Source organism: Schistocerca piceifrons, chromosome 8 (assembly GCF_021461385.2).
Source record: "Schistocerca piceifrons isolate TAMUIC-IGC-003096 chromosome 8, iqSchPice1.1, whole genome shotgun sequence".
NCBI classification, from domain to species: domain Eukaryota; kingdom Metazoa; phylum Arthropoda; class Insecta; order Orthoptera; family Acrididae; genus Schistocerca; species Schistocerca piceifrons.
The window spans coordinates 250,786,258-250,800,389 of record NC_060145.1 but is presented as its reverse complement, the minus strand read 5'-3'; the positions used below and the strand labels follow the sequence as shown (position 1 = coordinate 250,800,389).

At 42.7% G+C, this 14,132-nt stretch overlaps 1 long non-coding RNA gene across 1 annotated transcript; it reads left to right on the top strand.

The window, feature by feature from the left end:
• Nucleotides 1-299: 299 nt before the first annotated feature.
• On the top strand, nt 300-13,442 carry LOC124712546. The gene is made up of 3 exons (XR_007005598.1): nt 300-427; nt 8,869-8,972; nt 12,642-13,442. It is a non-coding gene; the product is annotated as an uncharacterized LOC124712546 (long non-coding RNA).
• The last annotated feature ends 690 nt before the right edge of the window (nt 13,443-14,132 follow it).

Sequence of the window (14,132 nt, the reverse complement as noted above, 5' to 3'; positions counted from 1 at the left end):
CTGGCATTTCCATTTCCATTTGGAGAGATGTATATAATGTAGATGAGGTCTTTCGCAGATGCCTGGGAAAAACCCTTGCAGCCTTCGAGTTGTATTTCCCGTATCCCAGTCACGTTGCCATTCGGTGAACACCCACTCCTTCAATGATCGTTTCCACGAGACCAGCAGACGGCCAGCCAGAACCGTGTCGTGTGTCTTCTGCAGCTGGACTGGGCGGCCTGCTGACGCCGCTGCTGGGCCAGACGGTGGGCGGGCTGCTGGGGTCCTCCCTGGGCTCCGGCCTGGGGGCGCTGGCTTCGAGCCTCGGCCTGGGCGGAGCCGCTGGCGGCCGGCGCCCTGCGCCCTTGCAGCAGGACTTCTCCACCGTGATCGCCACCAGGCTCGCCGAGAAGCCGCAGAGCCGCCCCACGAACCACCATCTGCCGGGGTGAGTGCACGTACCATTCTCAATAATAGCAGTTCCTTATATAATAATCAAATGAACACAAGACTAATAGAAAATAGTTGATTATTATTTCAAAAGGAATCTGTTAATACATTTATTCCATGGTCATTTCCAAAAATAATTGCCTATAGAATTCACTGGCTCCAAACAATAGATATCGAACGTGCGATCGTAAATCGATCATGCAACTCCGGTGGCGGGCGTTATGAGTATGTTTACGGTGGTCAAGACAAAAGAAGACCGTTACAAAAATACTTGTAGTTGCAAAGGAGACAACTTACCTTACTCGTCATCGGTGTTGTCGTCATGTTAAACTCCATTACGGTGACCTTGATGGATAATTTGGAAGAGTCGAACCACGCATTCTTCCTGATACTCATTCGTTTTCCACACTGTCCGAAATGAAATTCTAACAGTATTTCAGCATCGAAACTGTTCTTACGAAGTTTTACACACTTCGCACCACCACAGTCTACACAGTCCCTTGTTTCCTCGTCCGGTAGCACTGTAGCACTCCATATTTGCGACAAAAAGTCAAACAATTTTCTATGCTGGATAAACATGGAATTAGATTCTTTCATGTGAGAGAATCCTCCAAAGAAACATCAAGAACACCAGACGTCCCACTCACTAACGACATAAACAGTCTGGGTTTCCCAAGAAACTCACAAATAATTCGCGGAGGTACGTAATTTATAGTAAATACGGGAACAATGGGAAAAAGATAAAAATGACGATCACAAATAACTGATCACAACGCCGGTCACCGGAGTTGCATGACCGATTTACGATCACACGTTCGATATGCATCGTTTGGAACCACTGACTTCGAGAGGCAATCGTTCTTGGAAATTACCTATCCCAGTGTTAGCCATGGCGGTCAGTACCTTCATGGAAAAATATTTGCAGCTGCCCACGGAACTATGATTGTACACAGGCGTGCACCCTCTTCGTCTGAAGAAAATCAACAGCTACGAATTTCTTTCTTCAGAACTCCGTATGGAAACTGGATGGGATGAAGGCGGAACTGTATGGCGGATGTGTAAGGGGTTCCCAGCGAAACTCCTGTACCGTACTCGAAACAACCATGGCAACGTCCAGAAGTTTCACAGGGCAGCCCTTATATGCCCTCCATACAGTCCCGATCTCCCACTATGCAATCAGCGTTTTTGGAGTCCTGAAGGAAGACACTCGTGGCAGTCGATTTTCTTCGGTCGAGGAGCTTCAGCCTGGGTACAGTCATGGTCCCGTAAGCAAATGCAAACATCTTTCCATGAAGCATTCACTGTCTCGTCTCACAGCGAGGGGTTGTGGAGCCGCTTTGATGCAAAACAATGCAAAACACTTTCGTTTACTTTCTTACCCAAAGTAGTTGCAGCCACAATATCGTCATCATCAGTGGGTTATTCTCAAACAAGCAAAATTAGCACTGTTACCAAAAAATACAAAAAGTTGTTACATATGTACCGTTTGGTTCCAGATAATGTATTGTCTCAATGCTTTTGTAACACCTTTTTACTTCTGAGTCCATTTATTCTAAGTGGGTAGCCATTTTTTAGCATATTTTCAATTTTTGTTGCCTGTTTTCGTCGTAGAGCTTGTTATCCGCAACAGTACGAGCGACTGTTATTAATAAATATGAAAACGTGGACTTACGTGCATCACTGTTATACTATTGCGAAGTGCGGCAGCGTATGGAATAAACTTTTTGGTGGGCACTAGGTTGTAAAGTAGTCAATCATGTACTCACGTTCGTTGTTCGGCTTGAAATTGCTTTAAAAACACACAAAAACGTCACTTCACACCTTGGCAGTAATTCAGATAGTTGCGCCATCTTGCTGTTCGAGTGTTCGCGAGATGTATCTCGTAGCTCAAGATAGTTTTCAAAACTGTAGCAGGAGTTCTAAGACTTCTGTTCCTTATTATGTGTCTGATGGGGTAGTGATCATCTATTGTGTGTGTGTGTGTGTGTGTGTGTGTGTGTGTGTGTGTGTGTGTGTGTGTGTGTACGCGTGCGTGCGTGCGTGCGTGTGTGTGTTCTAACAATACCACCACTTGCAAAGTAGGTTAGAAATCAGATTAATAATGTTGCTCACGCAGCATATGTTCGCTTTATCGGGCAACAACAAAGTTATTGACTGTGGATGGTATCGTCAGAATGGAAATGATGAAGTCACTGTAAAAAATTCATTAATTTTGGCACTTATCCTGAATGGATTCCCACGTAGATTTCGTCGAAGTTGTTATGGCTCATCTTGTTGATTCTAGGGTGATTCCACTTTGACTGCTAGAAGGTCCAGATCTGTATTTTAGCAATATCTGAAGACCTAAATAATGCGTTTTTCAGGAAATTCTTGATGATAAAACAATCCCAGATCAGAACAATGGTATGGTAGAAATAATTTTTGACTTGGGGTTCACGACCCACATTTTTATTAAACTTCTTGTGTATTCACATATACTCCTTCTTAATTGTCACATCATCAAGAAAACAGTTTTGTATCACTCTTCATATATTTAATTTCCACTTTAACTAAACACAAGACTTGACTGTTCTTTTACAAAGCGAAATAACAACTTAACAACTGCAAAGTGAAACAAAGACTGCCCTGTGCGCATTCGCGCCAAAACGGTTACAAGTAAGTCAAAAATTATGACAGTCTCAAAGAAATGAATACACACAAGAACCATATCATTGTAATATATCGATACATCGGAGTACCTATGTATTAATAAAACCAAATGTGAACATTGTCACAAAAATATGTCTGTTACTTCGCAGAAAAGTAGTACGATATTACTGGTATTGAGAACTGGGGTTGGAGTGCCGTAATGGTCACGTAAATAAAGAGCCATTACACTGTGTGTGTGTAAGTATGTCCATGTATTTTTATTTCTGTTCTGCGTCTGCGCTAGTTCTCTTAAACCCGTAAGAACAGTACACATGTAATAACATTTAGTAATATTTTCTAACGGTGCTAATTCTGAATGTTTCACAATAAAGAAAAACCCTCTGATGATGCAAACATTGTAGCTGAAACTCGTTTTTGAAGAAAGTGTTTTCCATCAAGCGGGTTGATACTTTCATGTTGTTTCTATGCAAGCGCGAATAACAGAAGAGTTTCCAAGTTACAATGACTGTCATGTCTCACAGTGGGATTAATGTATTAACAGTTACAGTGCTTACTTTTGAAATAATGAATAGTAAACTTACTTTTTATGATCCGTCTCGTTTTTATTTGACTGCTCTTTATATTACACAGACGGGTCGTAGAAGAAGGGAGAGGGGGGGGGGGGGTGAGGAGGGCAGGGTACGGTCCCAGCTTCCCGTGCGAAAATCAGCCAGACTTCCCTGTTGTCTCCAAGTAAAGTAGTAATGGTTTCGTGTACGGGTAGTGCTGTCGTTTATGTTGGCACTGCTTTTATTCGAGTGAAAACTGAACTGCCGGTCAAATAAATAAGAGTAGGCGTATCTGTGCTGTCCTCTATTGCAACAACGTGGCCCATGGAACAGGAACTGAATATAATCCGTATTCGGTCACATTAATAACTGACAAATAAAATGAGGGCATCAGGAAACAACCAGTAACCGTAAAGCTAAGTCTAATATCTGAGTCAAATGTCACGCCTTCCAGATGTAAAAATGGAAATCAAGACAGTAATGCCGTACCGGCTGTTCTGCCACTGCGTGGGTTACACAACAAGGCAGATTCGATGTTTACTTAGGAAGTGAAAGGATGTTATGTGGAGCAGAGTCTTCTGGCTTTGTTTAAACGTCAATAGTTAAGGTAAATGGAAATGAGCGTTTGGTGTCATTGGCCGGGAGGCCCCTTGCGGGGCAGGTCCGGCTGCCTTGGTGCAGGTCTTATTACATTCGACGCTGGGAGACCTGCGCGCCGGATGGGGATGAAATTATGATGAAACACCCGGTCCCTGAGCGGAGAAAATCTCCGACCCATCCGGGAATCGAACTCTGGCTCGTAGGTCGGAAATCCGTCACGCTGACCACTCAGCTATCGGGGCAGACAATAGTTGATGACAAGGGCTGAATTCTGTGTTCAGTATGTATGGCACCATTAGATAAAAGAATAGCGTACGCATTTTTGGTGAGTGTTACAAGGAGCTTCCTGTTCTTTGTTTTCTATGAAAGTTTTGGATTTGTTGTGAAAAGCATTAAGACGGAAAATCCTGGAAATATATGCCTGTACAGTCTTAGTGCTGCCTATCAGTCAAGATTCTCCCATGTTTCTTATATCGCTTAAGAGACCAGTGAGTTTATGGATATCAAAACTGCTTTCTAGAAGTTTGAAGAGTCATCGTCCTATAAACGTAGCCAAAAAACTTCTAAAATTCTTTTTAAAATATTCTCCCGGTTTTTAAAGTTGAAATCGTAACTGGTTTTCAGGGAATTCTCTCATCTTTGCCGTATCTCGAGTTTAACACGTATCGTTTATTTCTTCAGTAAAATTACCCTCGTTTTTCTTTTAACTTCCGCAGAGTGCCTTGAAAGTAACTGTGCTCTTATTTTGACACCCTCACGTGCACGTCATATGCACTTTTCAAATACAGAATCAACTGAAAAATCCACCTTCTGATAATTCAGCAGATCTTGTATAAACTTCTTTGTCACGGCCGTGTTATCTGGAGTAAGTGGTTCGTTGGCTATCTGGACAATGGGTACGTAACAGAATGTCCATACTCTCATGGCACTAGCCGCATGATTTGAGAAACTTGTGTATGGAGTCGTATGTTCTCCCTCTGTGAAACCTGGCAGAGAGGTTAACTTGGGGTGTGTAACCTGCCCACGAAGCTTACACCCCCAATTCTTCTCCTTTAGCCGGTAAAGTACTGTACTTCCTCTACGATCAGGAATCGATTCGACGGTCTCCAGGTAGCGGGCAATAAAGCTACGCAAGGGAATGTGCTTATCACACGTGCTTCTGATAATTAGCACCATAATCAAAACTGATGTGAGGGATTATTGAAATATGCTATGCAACTAAGGAAACTGTGTGAAAATTACAGCGGAAAACAATGTGGAATTGCCACAAGTCATGAAATAAATAAAAAAGAAACAGATTTGACAAACAGATAAGAACGTTATTTACACCTTTTGTTGATGGATGGCAGACAACATTTCTTAACGTGATTGTAGGACTAAAAGGACGCTGTAACGGCAGGCAGGGCCTTCGGTCAAGAAACATGACCTACAACCAAACTATTAGCAAGTGCCGGTACCGCAATGAACGAGGAAGCGACAGGAAAAAAGCAATTTTTGGAAATACATTTATTGGATGACACAGTAATGTTACCTAGTAGTAGAGCCATATGACATATGAGGCTGTAACATCCGCGCATTACACTTCCAAAAGAAGTGTGTGGGACTGGGAGCTCCTAATTTGCTTCTGTGTTTAATGAACAATGTACTTTTCACTCAAAAATGCGTGTCATCTGTATCCAATTCTATTCACGTTCATTACATGTTACGTTTGTCACAATTACGTCTTTCCTAATTGAATAGTAGTTACTCGTTATGCTGTCTAAATCCAGTTTCTCCTGCCAGATCCACTGACAAGTTGTTGTCCTTATTAACAGAAGCGGACTGGCAACTCAAAGCTCACTAATTACACTAAGGCTAATTGGGCACTGAAAACATAATGTGATATCCTTTCGTCCGTGCCTCTGAGCTTCCGTAGCACCGCGCGAATTCTCAGTGTCGGCCGTTCTCAGTATCCACACATTCCACACACTGTATGACGCACGAAATAAATTACACGACGTACTCTTCTACAGATTCAATCGGAAAGGTTTATTGGCATACCCGGAGTAGTTCTCTGCACTGCTACATATGTAATATCAGTCTGAATAAGGGAACGCCAGCCGCTGTGGCCGAGCGGTTCTAGGCGCTTCAGTCCGGAAATGAGCTGCTGCTACGGTCGCAGGTTCGAATCCTGCCTCGGGCACAGATGTGTGTGATGTCCTTAGGTTAGTTAGGTTTAAGTAGTTCTAAGTCTAGGGGACTGATGAGCTCAGATGTTAAGTCCCATAGTGCTTGGATAAATTTGATTTGAATAAGGGTCGGAAGACTCCCTTTCACTCGCGAAACACTGTTAAAACTTCTCACTAATCAAAATTCAGTAATGAAATGCCGTGTAGTTAACTAACTGCTCTGAGGAAGATTTCGAGATTCGACTACTGGATTCCAATGTGTCCAAGACACCGCCTCAAACTGGCTACTAGCAAATTTCTGGCGTAAAGCGGGAGTACCGTAGAGTTAAAAGTTGACATGGAAAAAGTCGCACAAAAAGACCGCTCTCAGGCCTGCACGGAAACATCTGAAATAAATCGTTTGATAAGGAAGGATCACTTTCTCGCTTCTTCCGAAATACATTACGATAACTTCTTCCCGCATGTCAGCACGGATTGGGAAAGCATCGCTCCTGTGAAACTTAGCATGCCATCTTCTCGCTCGATGTCCTGCTAACCATGGATGAAGGGCAACAGGCGGACTTGATGTTCCTAAATTTCCGGAAAGAGTTTGACATAGTGACCCACTGCACGCAAGTATACGGAATGTGTTCCGAGATATATCAGTCGAAGACTTGTTAAGTAACAGAACCCAGTATGTTGTCCTCAACGGCGAGTTTTCAGCAGAGACAAGGGTATCGTCAGCAGTGCCCCACGAAAGTGTGACAGGTCCACTGTTATTCTCTGTATATATAAATTGTCTGATGGGGCAGGGTGAGCAGCAATCTGTGGATATTTGCTGATGACGCTAAAGCGTAGAGAGCGTATCGTCTTTCAGTGACTGTAGGTGGATACAAAAGGACTTAGAAGAAGTTTCTCGTTGGTGTGAGGAATGGCAGCTTCCTCTAAATGCAGGAAAACGTAAATTAATGTATTTCAATTGGGAAAACAATCCCTTAACGTTCTAACTCAACATTAGCAGTGTGATGCTTGACTCAGTCACGCCGATCAAATATCGTAACGCTCCAAAACCTTATGAAACGGAACGATCACCTAAGGACGGTAGTAAGGAAGGTGAATGGTCGACTTCGGTTTATTGGGAAAACTTTAGGGAACTGTGGTTCATCTGTAAAGGAGACTGTGTTTAGAACTGTAGTGCGACCTATTCTTGAGTACAGCTTGAACGTTGACAATCCCCGTCAGGTCGGATTAAAAAAAGATATCGAAGCAGGCGGGTTACCAGTAGGTTCGATCAATACGCGACCATTATAGAGAGACTTGCGAACTCAAATGGGAATCTCTCGAGGGAAGGTGACGTTCTTTTCGCGAAACGCTGTTGAGAATATTTGGGGAACCGGCATTTTATGTTGACTACCGGACGATGCTGTTCAAATGGTTCAAATGGCTCTGAGCACCATGAGACTTAACATCTGAGGTCACCAGTCCCCTAGAACTTAGAACTACTTAAACCTAACTAACCTAAGGACATCACACAGGTAAATGCCTGAGGCAGAATTCGAACCTGCGACCGTAGCAGTCGCGCGGTTCGAAACTGAGGCGCCTAGAACCGCTCGGCTACAGCGGTCGGCGACTATTCTATTGCAGCCAATGTACACTTCACTTAAGATACGATAAAGGTAATTAGGGTTTTCCCTCGCTCTATTTGCGGGTGAAGCAGTAAGAGAATGATTAGTAATGGTAGGAGGTAACCTCCGCCACTCACAATAAGGTGGCTTACGGAGTATGTACGTAGATGCAGATGTGGATGTAGCAACACCACTTCCGCCCTGGAAACAAAATACTTGTACATCCCTCGATGGACCCGGGTGACTCCTCGACTCCGCGAGCTCCCAAAACACTCCACGAATTTCGTAATCAGGAGCAGAATGTAGATATTTTGACTGATCATTTTCTGCTCTCTCTAATAGAGCTTTTGTAACGTGTTGGTTCCTGGCAGTAATTTTTACAACTTTGTCTGCAGCCACTGTCTGAAAATACCGGCCGTTATGGGCAATCATTAACCCGTAAGCCATCCATATAGGTTCCGGCCACAACCCATTTAGGAGAAATATGGATCCCTTCCAGGCTGCAGGTCACCTGCGTCACCCGGTTACTGGCTCTGAAGGGCACAATAGCCACCTGACAAAGGCATTGGCAAGAAGTGTTGTGTTATAAATGACGACCACTACAGCGGATAGCCTATCCTAGAACAACATAGAAAAATTAATCTCGCAGTCTCAAAAGCAGTAGGGCAGCCGAAGAAACGTAGCAGATTCAGAGCTAGCGAGAATGGAGATTCAAAATGAGCCTCAGCAGGCATACAAAAGTAACCAAAAGGAGCAATTTTTGCTTTGGACCTAGATAACGGAGTTGCAAGAAGACTTTGAAGCGATTGTAGATAACTATGTGTCTGGCAGTGAGTTGCGGAATTTGATTTGTGTTTCGTGGTGTTCCAGGAACGAGGATGAGGAGGAGCACACCCTACACTATGAGGCCTACCTGGTACAAGTTCCAGGATTAGGACCCTGCATTGTCCTGGCTCCTCAGCAACAGACATCAGGTGCGTAGCTGTTCCCACACTAAGCATCCTTACCAGTTACCTATGTTTTACAGACAGTGTAGTTGTAACCAGTATGAAGACAGGGTTGATGCATCCCTCCACGCTAGCCCATATTGTGCAAGTCTTTTCATATCTGCATAAAGGCATTTATCTGAACTCGCACGCAATACTTCGGCCTTGGTCTCCCTTTACATATTTTACACAACTCATCTCTTCATTCCTCATGATGTGTTCCATCAACATATCCCCAATTTTTGTCAAATTTTGACAAAAACCTCTATTCTTCCAAATTCACCCCAACACCCAACTTACCCAATCTGCCCATTTAATCCTTAACATTTCCTTGTGGTACCACAAATCAAGAAATTTTTTTCTCTTCTTGCCTTTACTAGTTATCGTTAAATTTTGACCTCTATGTAAGGTTTCACTTCAAAAACTTCTATAAAAGACTTCATATCGCTTAAGTTAGTATTAGATATTAGCAGATTTGTCTTTTTCATAAAAGCTTTTCTTGTTTTTGACAGTCTGCATTTTATATACTCTGTAGTACTGCCTTTGTCGATTATTTTGCTGACCAAATAGCAAAACTCATATGGAAGATCCTCTTTTCATAATCTGATTTCCTCAATATTGCTTGATTTAATTTGTCTACACTCTGCCACCCTTATTTTACTTTTATTTTTGCTCATTGTAAAGTATTTTCAAGACACTATCCATTCTGTTTAACTGACGTCGCCGACAATAACAACAAAGTCGTTGGCAAACTTCCACAGTTTTATTACTTCTCCTTGAAGTTTAACTCCCTTTCCAAATTTCTACTTTGTTTCTTTTATTCCTTGCTCAATGGACAGAGCAAACAAAATTTGGGATGGGCTACAATCCTGTCTCGATTCATTCTCAACTACGACGCTTTTCGGGAAATAATGGGAATCATTTCCCAAAAGGCGTCGTGCAAATATAAATAAAATGTCAGTCGTGACTGGTAATAGGAAGGTTACATCATAAACAAACTGTCGAAATATGAAATGTATTCTAATAAGTTTTTTATTATATCAGGTTCCTCAGCCACAAATGTATCAATTAAAAACAAAAGTACTGTCCGCTTGGACTGTATTACGATCTCAATCATTTCTTTCACACGAGCAGCTGACTTCGGCAGTGTGTAATCTTTTGGGTGTTTACTCGTAATCCCGGCCAGTCCGGCAGCAGCTGTGCTATTTAAATGAGAGACGTACATTATATATCAGGCAGCTATAGTTAAAGTGGAGAGTCCATTGTAACCTGCAATCATCGTAAGGCATCGCTACTTGGTAGACAAGCTAACGCGATAGAAGTTAATTCAAATTTTAGCAGCCAGGTGCATATCTGGTGCTCTACAGCATTTCGTCGACCTCTCTTGCGCTCATGTTGAACAAATTGTCAAAACGCTGGTTAATAATAAAATAAACATTACGCCTTTCTCACTCGTGTGACCTTTTCTGCTCACGTCCCTTTCGTAATCCATTTCGCAAGGAAACATTTATAGACGTCTTTCTTGCATTCACAGCGCCAAATTTACACTTGGTGGCGGAAACTGGCACTAATTTTTTCTAGCGTCACTCGGTTTCGCATTAAATATATTGGAATATGTACCAAGTTTTGCTACCATACAATAATTACAGCCCGTACCCGACCTCTGTGAGTAACTGCACTTTATTTACAACCGACAGGTATGTCCTCACAGGTTGAATGTATAAAATTGCAAGGTAATGGGTAAATACTTGAAAATAATATATTGCCGGAATCAGCTGATCGTGTGAAAAAACTGACTTTGATCGTAATACAAGCAAGATGGAAAGCGGAACTCTCTTTTAGTAATTAGTAATGTATTCTGTAGCATGACCTAGAGTTTCCAAGGCAAGTTTCTTGACTCTTAGTTTCTCTTTGCAAGTACCGGGTGATCAAAAAGTCAGTATAAATTTGAAAACTAAATAAACCACGGAATAATGTAGATAGAGAGGTAAAAATTGACACACATGCTTGGAATGACAGGGGGTTTTATTAGAACTAAAAAAAAAAAACAAAGTTCACAAAATGTCCTACAGATGGCACTGTACAGCAAAACGTCAGTGACTGCGCATGACAATCGTGTATAAAAGGAGCTGTAATGAGATAGAGAATCAGATGCGCCAGCAGTTGCAGCATTTTGACGTTACCTGAAAAGGCGCTATTAGTGAAGATGTATGATCAGAATGGGGAATGTGCTAGTTCAGCGTTACGATCCTATCGCCACAGGAAGGGAATTCGAACGGGTAAAGGTCCGTTGACAAATGCAGCTGTGGCTAGAATGATTTCGAAGTTCGAAGCCACGGGTTGTTTCGACGATAGACCCTGTAGTGGCCGACCGACCACAAGGCGTAATGCTGCTGAGACAGTTCAGGAAGAAATGGAGACTGTAGCGGATTCGTCTATGCACGGAGAAGCCAGTGCTCGTGCAGTCGCACGTCGCACCGGCATTCCATACACTACTGTTTGGTTGGCACTTAGGCGTACCCTCCGATGCTATCCGTACAAAATCCATCGACATAATGAACTGTTACCTGGCGATTTAGTGAAACGGAGGGCATTTGCGGTGTGGGCGTTTCAAAAGATGGCGGAAGATGACGATTGGTTGAGTAACGTGTTGTGGACCGACGAAGCTCATTTCACGCTCCGAGGGTCTGTCAACGCCCACAACTGCAGAATTTGGGCTACCGAAAATCCTAGAACTGTCGTGGAAACTCCACTGCACGACGAGAAAGTCACGGTATGGGTTGGATTTACCACATCTACCGTTATCGGGCCGTTTTTCTTCGAGGAAATGTGTGATTCTGGTTTCGTAACTGCTACCGTGACGGATGAGAGGTACGCCGATATGTTACAGAATCGCATCATCCCCATCCTGGCTGATAAACACCTGCTGGAACGTACGATGTTTATGCAGGATGGCGCTCCACCCCATATTGCTAGACGCGTGAACGATCTCTTGCGCGCGTCGTTTGGTGATGATCGTGTGCTCAGCCGCCACTTTCGTCATGCTTGTCCTCAGTCCGTTCGATTATTGGCTTTGGGGTTACGTGAAGTCGCAAGTGTATCGTGATCGACCGACATCTCTAGGGAAGCTGAAAGACAACATCCGACGCCAATGCCTCACCATAGCTCAGGACATGCTTTACAGTGCTGTTCACAACATTATTCCTCGACTACAGCTATTGTTGAGGAATGATGGTGGACATATTGAGTATTTCCTGTAAAGAACATCATCTTTGCTTTGTCTTACTTTGTTATGCTAATTATTGCTATTCCGATAAAACGAGCGCCATCTGTCGGACATTTTTTGAACTTTTGTAATTTTTTGCTTCTAATAAAACCTCATGTCATTCCTAGCATGTGCATCAATTTGTATCTCTCTATCTACATTATTCCGTGATTTATTCAGTTTTCAAATTTACACTGACTAATTGATCACCCGTTATTAGTGGACTTGTTGAGACGAACTGTCACTGCAGTAAACACAGGGCATCATTTTCCACAGCAAAACTTCACAACACAATGACGTTCGAATTGTTGGTTAAAATTGCGCCTCCGATATCGCCAGCGCGCCTTCGGTCGTGTGTGAGGCCCCTTTACTGATGTGAGACTTTCTCACAGGTGGGCACTACAGTGAGCAAGCACTGGCGACACCCCTGGGCCCTGTGTCGCTGAAGCCGTTCCAGCCGCAGCACCACCAGGACTTCCACGACCACGACCACGACCTCGAGCACGAGGCACCAGCGCCACCACTCAAGAAGCCGGCTGGGGCCGCTCATGCGAAACCTGCTGCCAGCCGCCTCAACGATCTGCGAGATGCCTACCAGAGATAGCTTGTGGACAGTTGCTGAACATCTCAGATCGTCAAGTGTCACGTCATTCAGCTTCACTGAAAGCACAGAAGTTCACTGTTCGTATCTCAGCTAGACACATTTTCTTCTTTACTTCCTGATTTCTCGTGTATTGTAGTATGTGGTGCTATACTGCTATAATCGATGGCAATCACCTTGAACTTTTCTCATCGAATCATCCCACGCATAGTGACGACACAATCTTCTTATTGGCTGCTGTTGCACTTTTCGATTCTTTGCCCCCATCATCAGACATAATTGTTACTCAGTCACTGAAGTTACATAATGATAAGTATGACCACATGTTAGTTACCTTTTGCAGGATGAAGGTTTTCATAAGTGACTGAATAATTTTTCTAGCAGCGAATTCTGTGCCAATGAATCGTCCATTCCACTTTCTGGCACATGAATATTTTAAAAGTTCTTATTATATAGTCACTGTCGAGTTTTTCTTAGTCGGTAAGTATACTGTCTCCCTAAATAAAGCAAGAACTGGAACAACGTCCTGTCACGGTCGCCACTTTATAATATAATAAAATAATGGAATAGATGATAATAAAATGTTGGAATGCGTGGCTTTTTAAAATGTATTGAATTAATGAGATTAATTTTTCGGCATGAATGACAAGCACAATAAGCTGATTTATGCCTGGAAATAAGTTCATATTAGTTCATATTATTTTGCAGGGGGAAGTAGTTTCTTTCTCCACTGTAGATTTGTTCTTACCATTCTTTATAATGTTACGTTTGTTCGCCGTGTTCACCTTTGAAGTCTTGACTATGTTCCCATTGAGCTTATCGGATCTTCGTAATTTTCCAAAGTATACAGGTGGGCTTCAGTTCTTGTAATTATCGTACTATTTGAAATAACAACTCAAACGATCTTTCTGTTAATAAAAGTATACGGTATTTTCTAAACGGTGCACATATGAAATACACACTCCTCTCTTATTCATAGCGACCCCAAAATGGCGGCTACAATTACTCGCTTAAAATGGCGTGCTTCTCACTCGTTCACTAGCTGAGGGCGAATCCTCCCTTCCTCATACTGGTACAAGAAAAACTCCTCTGTTTTTTAACAACTGAAAGTCAAAAATACATGACGGTAGGCATAGGCTCTATGGTGGGCTACCGCTTAATCTTCTCTCTTTGCCTTTAAAGAAGACGAAAACATAAATGAAATGCAAAAGGTTTATCACACAAGTCGATATAATTTTGAAGTGACCTAAACTTTCGTGCTCGTTGAATGTGAACGTTTAAT